Source organism: Pongo pygmaeus, chromosome 9, assembly GCF_028885625.2.
Source record: "Pongo pygmaeus isolate AG05252 chromosome 9, NHGRI_mPonPyg2-v2.0_pri, whole genome shotgun sequence".
NCBI classification, from domain to species: domain Eukaryota; kingdom Metazoa; phylum Chordata; class Mammalia; order Primates; family Hominidae; genus Pongo; species Pongo pygmaeus.
In genome coordinates this window covers 80,987,135-80,999,881 of record NC_072382.2, presented here as the reverse complement: position 1 = coordinate 80,999,881, position 12,747 = coordinate 80,987,135, and positions in this window count along the sequence as shown.

The window sequence follows — 12,747 nt, the reverse complement described above, 5'->3', positions numbered from 1 at the left end:
TCTTTATTAATTAATATCGATAAATGTATGTGCCTACAAGATCCTCTAAATGCCTGATAGTAATTAGTCAAAACTACCAAAGGGCTTTCTATCTCTTTGTTTGCCTAGCATTGAAATCTTCCCTGACACTACTCTCTGTCCTGATGTGAATGTTCTGTGCCCTGTTGTCATTTCTACCAAGTTCTCCTGATTGAGTTTCCATGCTTTTCTATGGGAGTGAGCATGGCACACTCCTTTTTGTGGGAAGAACAACTTCGTTGTGGTTCTAGCTGCAAAATAGTCCCCATCATGCAATACCATGTTATTTCCCGTGTAGCGTAATTTACTACTCTTTGTGTATTAGCATCTCCAGGACAACCCTATTTAATCTCTTTAGTCTACGCAGCACCTGACACAGCAAACAACTGGGTAGGTGCTAAATAAGTACTTGTCGAGTCATTAAAGGATTTATGCTTTTGACTCACACATCTACCTCCACCTCACACATTAACTTAAAAAGAGTTGAGATGATTTTTGAGGAAATCCAAACAAAGTGTGAGCTATAAATTAAAAAATATTCATCCCCTTAACAATACTATAGACATTCATATTGTTTTCCATGTTTTTTCTTTGAATTATCTAAAAAAATGTAATTATAATGTATGACTCATCTATATGTTAACACTATTTGACCTTACAAAATAGTGCATTCTTTGAATATGTCTAGACCTACTACTGATAATTCACTCCATATATTTATATGGGATTATTAAATAAATATTTTTTAAAACAGGCACTTTATAAACATCTTAGTCCCTTTGAGGGTTATAATTGTTAATCATTGGTAATTCCTTCTGGCAGGAAATCCAGGATGCTGGTACATGGCATAGAAAGTAGGCTACTCAGGTAATTCAATGTCTAAGGAATTAAGGCTAAGATCTATCCCTGTCTCTGCCCCTACTACAGAGCTCAACTAATAGCAGTTGCTTAATAAGTATTTCTAAGTAAATGAATGCAGAGACAGTCTCATAAGAGCTTCAGGTCCTGCTAGCAGTGAGAGAGAATGTAGAGCTGAGAATCCAGGTATATCTGTGTGGGAGTGTGTGCATGTGTGTCATCAGAAGGAGGATGGCACCAAATCAAAGGGAACAGAAGGTACTATCACAGCCAAGAATAAGAAAGCAGATTGGTTCCACATTTTGGCTATTGTGAACAGTGCTGCAATGAGCATGGAAATGCTAGTATTTCTTCAATATACTAATTTCACTTCCTTTGAATACCTACATATCGAGAAGTGGGATTTCTGGATCTTATGGTAGTTCTATTTTTCATTTTTTAAGGAGCTTCCGTATTGTTTTCTACAGTGGCTGTACTAATTTACATTACCACTGCTGGTGCACAAAGTTTCCTTTTTCTCCACATCCTCATCAATACTTGTTATTTTTTTGTCTTTTTAAATAATAGCTATTCTCACTTGTGTGACATGATATTTCATTGTGGTTTAATTTTATTTTCCTAATGATTAGTAATATTGAGCATTTTTCATATACCTGTTGATCACTTGTAAGTCTTCTTTTGAAAAATTCTATTCATGTGCTTTGCCCATTTTTTGTTCAGGTTATTTGTTTTCTTGCTGTTGAGTTGTTTGAGTTCCTTATAAATTTTGGATATTAATCCTTTATTAGATGTATGGTTTACAAATATTCTCCCCCAATCTGTAGGTTGTCTCTTCACTGGGTTGATAATTTCCTTTGCTGTGCAGAAGCTTTTCAGTTTTGTGCAATCCCATTTGTCTAATTTTGCTGTTGTTATCCATGTTTTGGGGGTCATATGCAAGAAATCATTGCCCAGGCTGGGCATGGTGGGTCACACCTGTAATCCCAGCACTTTGGGAGGCCAAAATGGGTGGATCACCTGAGGTCAGGAGTTCGAGACCAGCCTGACCAACATAGTGAAACTTTGACTCTACTAAAAATACAAACATTAGCTGGGTGTGGTGGTGTGCACCTCTAGTCCCAGCTACTTGGGAGGCTGAGACAGGAGAATCACTTGAATCGGGGAGGCAGAGGTTGCAGTAAGCCGAGATCACACCACTGCACTCCACCTGAGCGACAGAGCGAGACTCCTTCTCAAAATAAATAAATAAATAAATAAATAAATAAATAAATAAATAAATCATTGCCCAGACCAAAATTATGGAATTTTTCCCCTATGTTTTCTTCTAGTACTTTCACAATTTCAGGTCTTATCTTTAAGTCTTTACTCAATTTTGAGTTGATCTGTGTATACAGTGTGAGATAAGGATCTAATTTCATCCTTTTGTATGTGAATATCCACTTTTCCCAACACTTATATTGAAGAGACTATCCTTTCCCTGTTGGGTGTTTTTGGTACCTTTGAAAAAGATCAATTGACCATGAATGTGTACACTAATTTCTGAGCTCTCTATTTTGTTTCTTTGGTCCATATATCTGATTTTATGCCAATAATATGTTGTTTTAATTATTATAGCCTTGTAGTATATTTCCAAATAGAAGTTTCCAATAATGGATGAATGGGCAAAGGAAATGTGGCATATTTATATACAATGAAATACTATTCTGCCTTAAGAAAAGGGAATTCTGTCATTTGCAAAAATACGGATAAACCTGGAGAACATTATTAGAACCTGGCTAAGTGAAATAAGCCAGGCACAGAAAGACAAATACTGCATTATCTCACTTATAGCTGGAATCTTTAAAAAGTTGAACTCAGAAGTAGAAAGTGGAATGATGGTCTAGGAAAATGATGATCAAAAAGTAGAAAGTTTCAGTTAGAATGAGTAAGTCCTGGATATCTATTGTACAACATAGTAACTATAGTTAATAATACTAACGTATATTTAAAAATTGCTAAGAGAGTAGATCTTAAATGTTCTCGCCACAAAAAAATACATATGTAAGGTGATGGATATGTTAACTAGCTCAATTTAATCATTTCATAATACATACATGTATCAAAATATCACATTGTATACCAAAATTGCATAGAATTTTTATTGGTCTATTATGCCTTAACAGGCAAATAAGCTGAGACTGGGAGAGAAAACATCAGGAAGAAAAATGAGAAGGCAGTACATTAAGAGATTGGGAGAAGGAAACCCAGGAATTGGAGAAATCCTGCTTGAGTAGCTGATACTGGGTTGAAAACTAAAAACATACTTTGAATTGAATATAGCAGTACTTACATCAAGTCTAGATAAGTGAGGCTACATAGAGTTTAATCACCAGGTTAGACACCTCAAGATATTGGGGTATAATTTTTCTTTTTTGATAGTAAGAATTATGCTATGTAGTTGTTTAAAAATTGTGTTAGACCAGTGATGATAGGTGGTTCCTCCAATACATTAATAGTGTTCATTCAGCAGCAACATTTATTGAGTATTCACTATGGAGTTGGCACAACATTGGCACAGAGGGTAATGTTATACACAAAAGGAAAGTCTCCTGTCCTTATGGAGTTTCTATTCTAGGGATATGGTTGGTTTGTTGAAAATATGAAGATCCCAGGCTACCTGACTTACACATGAAGAAAAAAAGCATATTATTATATATTTGCACTTCTAAATATTAAACATTTGACAAATTTTTGTTTAATATTGACAATAATATCTATTGACCAATATCTGCAATTCTGTGTGACATAGGAGTGATAGAGATTTAAATTTCAGAAATGACTCATATCCTGAAAGACCAGAAATAAGGGCTAGATATTTTGTAAACTGAAAATTTAAGCACACGGCCAACATATATAGTAGACATTCAATGTCAGTTTACCTCCTTTTATCTTCTATTGCATTTTTTTCCATATAAACTTATGAGGACTGCCACTCTATTTAGAAGATAAAAATTAAAACACCCATACACAAGCACTGTGAGAAATGAGTTAAAAATATGTATTAACAGGATTTATTCAAGTGGATAACCTAGTTCAACCCTACTTTAAAGAAAGGCAAAAGGGAGAAAGAGATCCTCTTCAGACATGATTAACTGTCAATCATTTTTCTGTTAGTGGCTCAGGGGCAAAGGGAAGTGCAATAGTTTTGATCCTGCTGATTAAATCAAGAGCACGTAGGTTTGAAGGGCAAGGATGGAAGATTAAGTTAAATCACAGAAATTCAAGCAGAGGAAACAACAATTAAGCTGATCAGCCTATCTTTTGCCAGGGAAAGGGAACATTTTGAATATACTACCTTTTGACCAGCATGGTATTAACATTCCAATTTTGTAAGTCCCATTCAATTCATTCATTCAACAGGTATTTTTTAAGCGCCAACTATGCAGAAGAAACTGTTCTAGGCCCTGGGAATGCAGCCATGAGCAGTCAGGCATAGTTTGTATCTTCATGTAGCTTATAATATAGTTTAGGTAACAGACATTAAACAACTACATACATAAAGTTTCAGTAGTGATACCTCTTAGAAGAAATAAAATCTAAGTTCAGAAGTCCCACAGAGATTTATGTCAAAATCTTTTGGTCAAGCAAGTTATTAAGGCCAGAGAAGATTCAAGGGGAGGATAAATAGACTGGGACTCTACCTTTTAAAAGGATGAATATGAAGAATTTAGAGTCTTCTCTAATCTACCACAGATACCTTTAGAGGTTATAAGCAGAGGAGTGATGTGGTCTCACATTTTAAAAGGATCACTCTGACACCATGAATATAATCAACTGGGGAGAGAAGGGTGCAAAGGTGAAAACAGAAAGATCAATTGTCCACACTTAATCCTAATTTACTTCCAAGTTTTAGACATCTTGACTCTCATTAGCAGAGTTATGGAGAAAAAGAGTAATATGACTGATAGCACTTAGCTCAGGATTACATATCACTGATTTTTCATGTGGGATACAATACATGATACAATTTCATTCACTTGTTCACCAAATATTTTATGAACACCTGTTATGTCCTAGGCACTGCGGACACCAATGGGCAGATAGAACCCTTATCTTCAAGAAACTTGCCATCTATGGGGGAAAGAGACAAATAACTTGCAAATTACAGCATGCTTTGTAAATGGTGTAGTGTTCATCAAATTTTTGGTTTCTCAATGTTCCTTGTAAAATTTCAACCTGATTATCACTCTTTTCCAAAATATAAGAATCCACTCTTTTCCACAATATTGGATATGTACTCTCCAGATTTTCTGTATAGATTGTAGCCTTGAAATTACTTTTTTACTGACATTTATAAAAACTCTAATTAGCAAACTAGTGATTTGTCTAAAGTGTATGGTATTTCTCCACCCCTAAAGGAGTCATGTGGAGGGAACTGAACCACCAGAAGCCTATATTTTATTTTGACCATATCAGACTAGAACCTCTCCTGAACTGCACTTAAGTTGCACATTTGTAGCTTCTTCACTTAATAAAATTATTAATTCTTTAAGGTCCATCTAAACATGACACCTCCTCCGCAAGGCCTTCCTTGATCCTCCTCAAACTCCCACAATAGATAGTTTACATTTCTGTTTGGCATGTATTCTATTACCCCTTTTTATATAATCAATGTCAATCATTAATAAAGTAAAGGGGTTGTAAAACTATAATTTTTAAGCATCTGCTATGTGTCACGCACTAGGGAAAGTGAAGTTCATATACTTCTCTTAGAGATAGGTAGTATTACACCCATTTTGTAGATAAAGAAAATGAGGTTCAGAGAGTTTAAATGATTTTACGTAGAATTACAAAGTTAGCAATTGATTATAAGATCCATATTTCAAACTCAATTCAGTTTGGCCCTTGTAGTGCATTGAATACTTGCCCCCAAATATTCATGTTCACTCACAAACTTAGAACATGACCTTATTTGCAGATGCAATTAGGATGAAAAATGAGATAAAATCATACTGGTTTAGGATAAGTTGAAAATCCAGTGAGAATTTCCTTATAAGGGTCTGAAAAGAGCACGCAGAAAGAAACAGAGGAAGGCCGTGTGAAGATGAAGGCAGAGACTGGAGTTGTACTGCCATAACCCAGATAACTCCAGGAGCCGCCAGAAGCTGGAAACAACAAGGAATGATTTTCCTCTAGAGACTTCAGAAGGATTATGACCCTGCTGGCACCTTGATTTCATATTTCTGGCTTCCAGTATGGTGAGAGAACAAATTTCTGTTGCTTAGAGCCACCCGATTTGTGATATTTTGTTAGGGTAGCCCTAGTAAACTAATACAGCCTTAAAACCATCTTCCTTTCCTTTTATTTACTTCTTTTCACTTCAGAACTCTAATTTGCCCTAGGACTTTAGGGTTACCTTTAACCTTTCACTTTGAACTTGCAACAATGCTACCTCACCCCACCAACTGCTTCCTGAACAAAAAAAAAAAAAAGGTAGCAATGAGAGAGGGAAATATTTCAGTATGATTTTTCTTACAAGCTGCAACATTCGACCATTTGACTTAAGCTAGAATATTTAGAAGGGAGAATTTACTGGCTCATCACCAAATGGAAAAAGAGTAGGAATGTAGGAATAACTCCAATATGACAGGGACCTGGCTCTGGAACTCCACCAAGTTCCTTTCTTTATCCTCCATCTCTACTTTCCTCAGCAGCTTGCCTCTATCTCTCAGACCAACTGAGGGACAGCAACATCCCGCCACGTTAAATCACCATGAAGACAGAGGATTTTTTCTTATTTCCAACATAAAAATTCTTGGGGAAGGTTTGTGATTGGCCCATTCTAGATCAATCGTTCACATGTGTATCAAGGAGGCAGCATTCTGAGATTCACTATTTCCACTAGGACCACATGGCTTTAGTAGACAGAAGGAACCTTTCCCCAAGAAGTAGGATGCTGTTATCCAAAGAGAGGTATGTAATTGAAGGAGATATGGACACAGATATCTATATAGATAATGCCCATGTAAATGATATCAACTACATCTGTTATTAAGACTTTTGCTTGCAAAAAGTGAAAAATAGTGAAGCCAAAGTATAGACTTATTGAATATACATTTCTAGAAGCCACTCAATACCTGTGTCAATAAAGATGTTAGAATCTATTATAAGCCTTCTTTTCAAAAGGGCCAGTGGCTGGCAAGAACTCTTTTGAATAGCTGTGTAAATGCAAGCAGTAAAACTTTCATTATCCAGATTATATCACAAGGACTTGCGTGGGAGGCAAGAGCGGTTCCAATAACAGCAATGTGATCTTTTTTTCCAAATATCGCAGATTGCAGTATCGTCAGAGCTAACTTCCTCTCTGCTTGCAAAGAAAGCACTGAGCTTAACAAAAGAGAAGAATGAGGAGAAGGAAGAATTGTTTCCTAGCAATCTCTGATTCTCATACCATCAGGCAGGCTGGTGGGGGCATAAGACAGAATCAAAGGGCCAAGTAGTCCAATTTACTTGGAGGGCCACTCAAGACTTCCTTTTGCCAAACTGAGGACAAATCCCCAAACATTTATTCCTTAAGTGGATTTTGTCATTCATTAGGAAGATGGTTTGTGTCTACAATCCAACCAACCTTAGAAAGGTCCTTCCTCTAACACACAAATACAGATCCCCGGAGACTGAAAAGAAGTGGTCACGGATAACGAACACTCTCTAGGAACAGAATTGACATCAGGCTCATCGTGAAAGAGCCAACTCATGAGTCCACTCCCGAGCAAGCCTTCCTTTGTGGTTGTGTAGCACTTTGTAATATCCCCAATATAATACATCTCAAAACATAACTGCCTATTTGTGTTCTTCCCCACTAGGATGTGTTTCTTTAAGTTAGAGATCTTTCCTTCTTTATGTTTACATCCTTGGTGTCTAGCACCATGCTTTGTCCATTGTAGTTTCAGTAAAAGCTTATTAATTTGTTTCAGTAAAAAGTAGAAAGAGGCAGGGAAGTGAGAAGAGATGGAGGGAGAAAGTTAAGCTAATTTTTCTATTTGTTACTACAAGAGGAAAATACGTAAGCAGAGAAAGAGGATTAATAGAAAATGATTGTGTATCTTGTTCCAAACACTTTGATAAGCAGTTTACTTTTTTTGCCTCATTTAATCCTCCCCAAAGTACCTCTACTTCCTGAATTCTTTGTATGATAAGGCATAATATTAATATGTATTCCACTGGGGTATGTACCATTATCTCCACTTTGCAGATGAGAAAACTGAGGCTCTGAGAAATTAAGGTCAGGAAATAGGCACTGTTTTTTCTGTGTCAGTCCACTACAGATTTTAGACAATGTATAAAACTAAATAAAAAGTACCATAAATATTAATTAATGGCTAGGTAGTATTCCATGGTGTATATGTGCCACATTTTCTTTATCCAGTCCATCACTGCACATGTATACCCATGTAACAAACCTGCACATTCTGCACATGTATCCCCAACACTTAAAGTTATATATATATATGTGCGTATATATAATATAATTATATATGTAATATAATCACATATATAATTTTATATATGTATAAATGGGACAAGGGAGGTGTCTTTTTAGTTAGAAGCCAACCTGGGCTTCCTGTCCACCTCTGGCAGACCTGAAGGCCCTGCTCTTTACCCAGCACCACACTTTGTCCTGGGGAGCAATATAAACAACAATCCCAAAATGGTGATGGCATGATGACAGAATGAAAGCATAAAAAGAGGATGCCAGGAGGGAGTGGTTTCTGGTATTGTTGATACCTACTTGGGTGTTTAAAACGATTTTCAATAATCTAGGACTTGGTTTGATTCATATGTGGATAGGTTATCACAAAAAGGAATGTTAGATGTAAACAATAAAAAATAAAAATAAATTAAAAAAAAGGAATGTTAGAGCATCAATCCAATGGAAGAAGCCATACGTTGAGCCCCCTTTTCAATCCTCCAGTGTAATAAAATAATTCGCCATTCTGTAAACATTACATAATTACCGTTGTATTTGGATGAATGGGTCCGAGGCTTCCTGGCTTTTACCAAGTGGTCTCAATGCTGCTGCTTTTTCACCTGAGTATCTTTGTCAAGTCCAAAGAACCACCTCCAGACTAAAGTCTTGCCAATGACAGCCTTCATTTGTGACAATACTGGTTTTTATAACTTAACATGTATATAAATGTATTTGTGTAATATATAAAATATTATATATAAACATATCTATGTACATGTATATACAAATGCATATATAAAACTTTATACACACAGAAACACACACACACATATTTTTCCTCTTAGCTTCAGGACTTTCTTTGACTGTCTGTTCTAGATCATTCTGTGGGTTTTGGGATCATGGGGAGCCCCTCCACCTCAAAGGCCTAAAACTCCTGTCTCTTTCTAGCCTCCTTCCAGTTCTGAGACTCCAGCACTCCCATTATATCCATTCCTAATCTTTTAGTTAATAACTCTACACCTAATTCTAAACTTATTCCTTAGATTCATGCTGAAGGGCTGAGAAATTTCTGAAAAGCTGGCTTCTAACGATACTATATATAAACTTCTTAAGTTCTGTTTTTGACATTTCATTAAGATAGATAGTGGTTGGTTTCCTCATATGTAACAATCTCATCCACTTATTTTTATATACATTTCTACAAGTCTTTCATTTCATGGAATAAGGTGAATATTGTGGTAAAGATGATGATACTAGTGATCAAAACAAGTAAAAATATAAAAGTTATTGAATTTTTACTCTGTGCCAGGCACTGCACTAGGTGCATTTAATATTTTATGTCACTCAATCCTCCAGAAATCTTGTGAAGTGGTAATTATTATTCTCATTTTAATGACAAAATCTGAGGTTCTGAAAAGTTAAGTTACTTGTGTATGCTGATTTGGTCTTAAAAGAGCAGTGGAGTTTAATCTATGTGATCTAATTCTAAGTGTCAAATTTCTCCACTATCCCCAGAATTGTCTCTTAGCTTCTTTATATTTTATGAGGTCTTCCTACTTAGAGGCTATAAATAGAGTAAAGGTCTTATATCTTTCCATCGCTAATAGGAGCCACAAGAACAAAATGATGAGCTTTGCTGAGGTGAGGACCGTGTCTTGGTCACTAAGCACTTACTATATGGTGATAGAGGACATGACACTAAGCAAAAAGTCCACATCCCTGCCATCCTTAGTCTCACTCTCTAGTTGGAGAGATGCATTAATTGACAAACGTAATGTGTGAAGGGCTTAAAACCTAAATGACGGGTTGATAGGTGCAACAAACCACCATGGCACATGTATACCTATGTAACAAACCTGCATGTTCTGCACATTATCCCAGAACTTAAAATAAAAAAAAAATTGCAAAAAGAAATAAGTACTATAAGGCAGGGATTCTGATGAGATGGAAGGGCCAGAGACATAGATGGATTCGTGAAAGTAAGTGCTCAAACATAGGGACAATAGATGAGGTGAGAACTGGGTGCTTTTAAGAACTCAGCAAGACCAATTCTTAATGAACTGGCTGGAGTTCAGCAAGCTAATTGAAGAGTGTCTCAAGATTAGACAGGAGCTAGGCAAGAGCCAGCCCACGTCAGGCTCTAGGAGAGTGGATTTAATCCCAGTACCTTTCAGGAGCCATCATCATATTTTAAACAAAGATGGACACGATCTATGTTTTTGAAAGACCTCTATATTGAAGACAGATGGGGTCTTGGGACTGGCAAAGTGGAGTTAGGGAAGGAAGTTAGGAGGGTGCTATGATTCAGGTGAGATGATAGCAGCTTCCGCTAATGCAATGGTAAAAACAGTGGGCAGGTCTCTCTTGTTTGCCCCTGTATTCTTAGCAGCTAACATTGGGAACATGCTCTGTAAGTGTTTGGTACATAAATAAATAAGTTCGTGACGCATTTTAAGGTCTCATTAAGCCTATCGGCTCTCATCTCACCATGTATCTATAATTAGGCTGGTTGACCATATCAAATCAGCTATCTTTTTTTTTTTTTTTTTTTTTTGACAGAGTCTCGCTCTTGTCGCCCAGGCTGGAGTGCAGTGGTGTGATCTTGGCTCACTGTAACCTCTGCCTCCCGGGGTCAAGCGATTCTCCTGCCTCAGCCTCCTGAGTAGCTGGGATTACAGGCGCCTGCCACCACACCCGCATCTGGCGAATTTTTGTACTTTTAGTAGAGACGGGGTTTTGCCATGTTGGCCAGGCTTGTCTTGAACTCCTGACCTCAGCAGTTATCTTATTATTACTGTCATTACCACTATTATAATTGAACACAATTAGGTGTTGATTTTATGTGGAACACTGAGCCAAGCATGGTATATATATTATTTGGTTTAATCACCCAAAAGCTATGTTTTAAGACATTTTATCCCCGTTTTACAGATAAGGAAACCATAGCTAAGGATAGATTAAGAGCAAAAATTTATTCAGTCAAATATATCAATCAGTAAATTAGTGAATATTTTAATTAAAAGAGTTTTTTTAAGGGGACTAATTATGAAAGAATAGACAGAATATAGGGGAACTATTAAAGACAGTCTTACAAACCTGAGGGGTAGCAGAAGAGAGCTGTTATCTCCCTAGTTCTGAAAGCTTGAGGGAATGGATGGGAGGTTACTAGAGCCTAGAATGAGAGAAAGACATGTAGAGCCCATCTTGGAAGGAACAGTAACACTTGATCAAGGGACATGGCCAGCCCTAGTGGTTTTTTCTGGGGAAATATTCTGACCTTACTCTATCTTCCACTGTTCCCTTCTTCAGGTTCCCCTTTGGCTGAGCTCAGTGGAACCAGAGGGCATAGGAGCCCTATTAATACAGCCCTTAGGGACCTTCTCCTAGGGCAGAAAGCAGAGTGGGAAAGGATGGAAGGCAGACATGAAGAGGCAAATGGAAGGTATCTAGTATATAGACGAATATTTATAGAGAACACACCATATATCAAGCACAGGGCTAGGCCTTGGTGAGACAATAAGCCTTCCCAGCCCCTGTCCTCAACAAACTTTTTTATAGAATGATAAATCATATGACAGAGGTAACCGAGGATGCTTTATAAGCAGAAGGAGGGCCTCTAGCCCAGCCATGGCAAGGGCAGAGGAGGGATAGGAAAGGTCAGGGAAGGCTTCCTGATGTCAACTCTATGAAAACATACAGTCAATAATCAGTGGAGCCCAAATACTAAACCAGGAGGTGTAATTCTAAAACCAGGGTTATATTCTTCACCGTAATTTCTTCCCCTCCCTCCCACCCCACCTTCTCCCTCAGCAATCTGGGCTAATAGATAATGTGCACAAAACACATGTAAACACAACTACATTTGTGGAACAAATGACTTTCTACCTGAGGTATAAAATCGGCTTCTAATTTAAGGGAGAGCCACATCCACTTATTTATGAACACTAAAGTGTTCCCATTTCCCACTAATATAAGCACAAATGTTTTTAGAGGGTATGCAGTGGGAAGGAAATGCCACCATATTATCTAAAGGACATGGATTCAGATCCTAGCTGTGTCACTTCCTAGCTTTATAATCACAGGCAAATCAATTAACCTCCCTGTTCTTATCAAAGATTATTGTAAAGGATGAGAAAGCACTCTGTAACCTTCAAAGTTTATTATATGTAGGGATAAAAAATTAATATTGAAGGATTGTTTCTCTTTTACTTGAAATTCCTAAAAGATCCAAATTTTAATGTCTCAATTCCTTTTATTTTACCACAAAACCACCTGAGCCGTAAACATCGATCATTTGATTCTTTGAAACCTAGGATTTTTCTGTGATTAGAAATTTTAAAGTGAAAAATTCTGCTGCAACTTTCCTGAAGTGTTGTTTCCAAGGGTCAGTTTTCTTGAAAAGATTTGTTCAATTAACCTTCAAG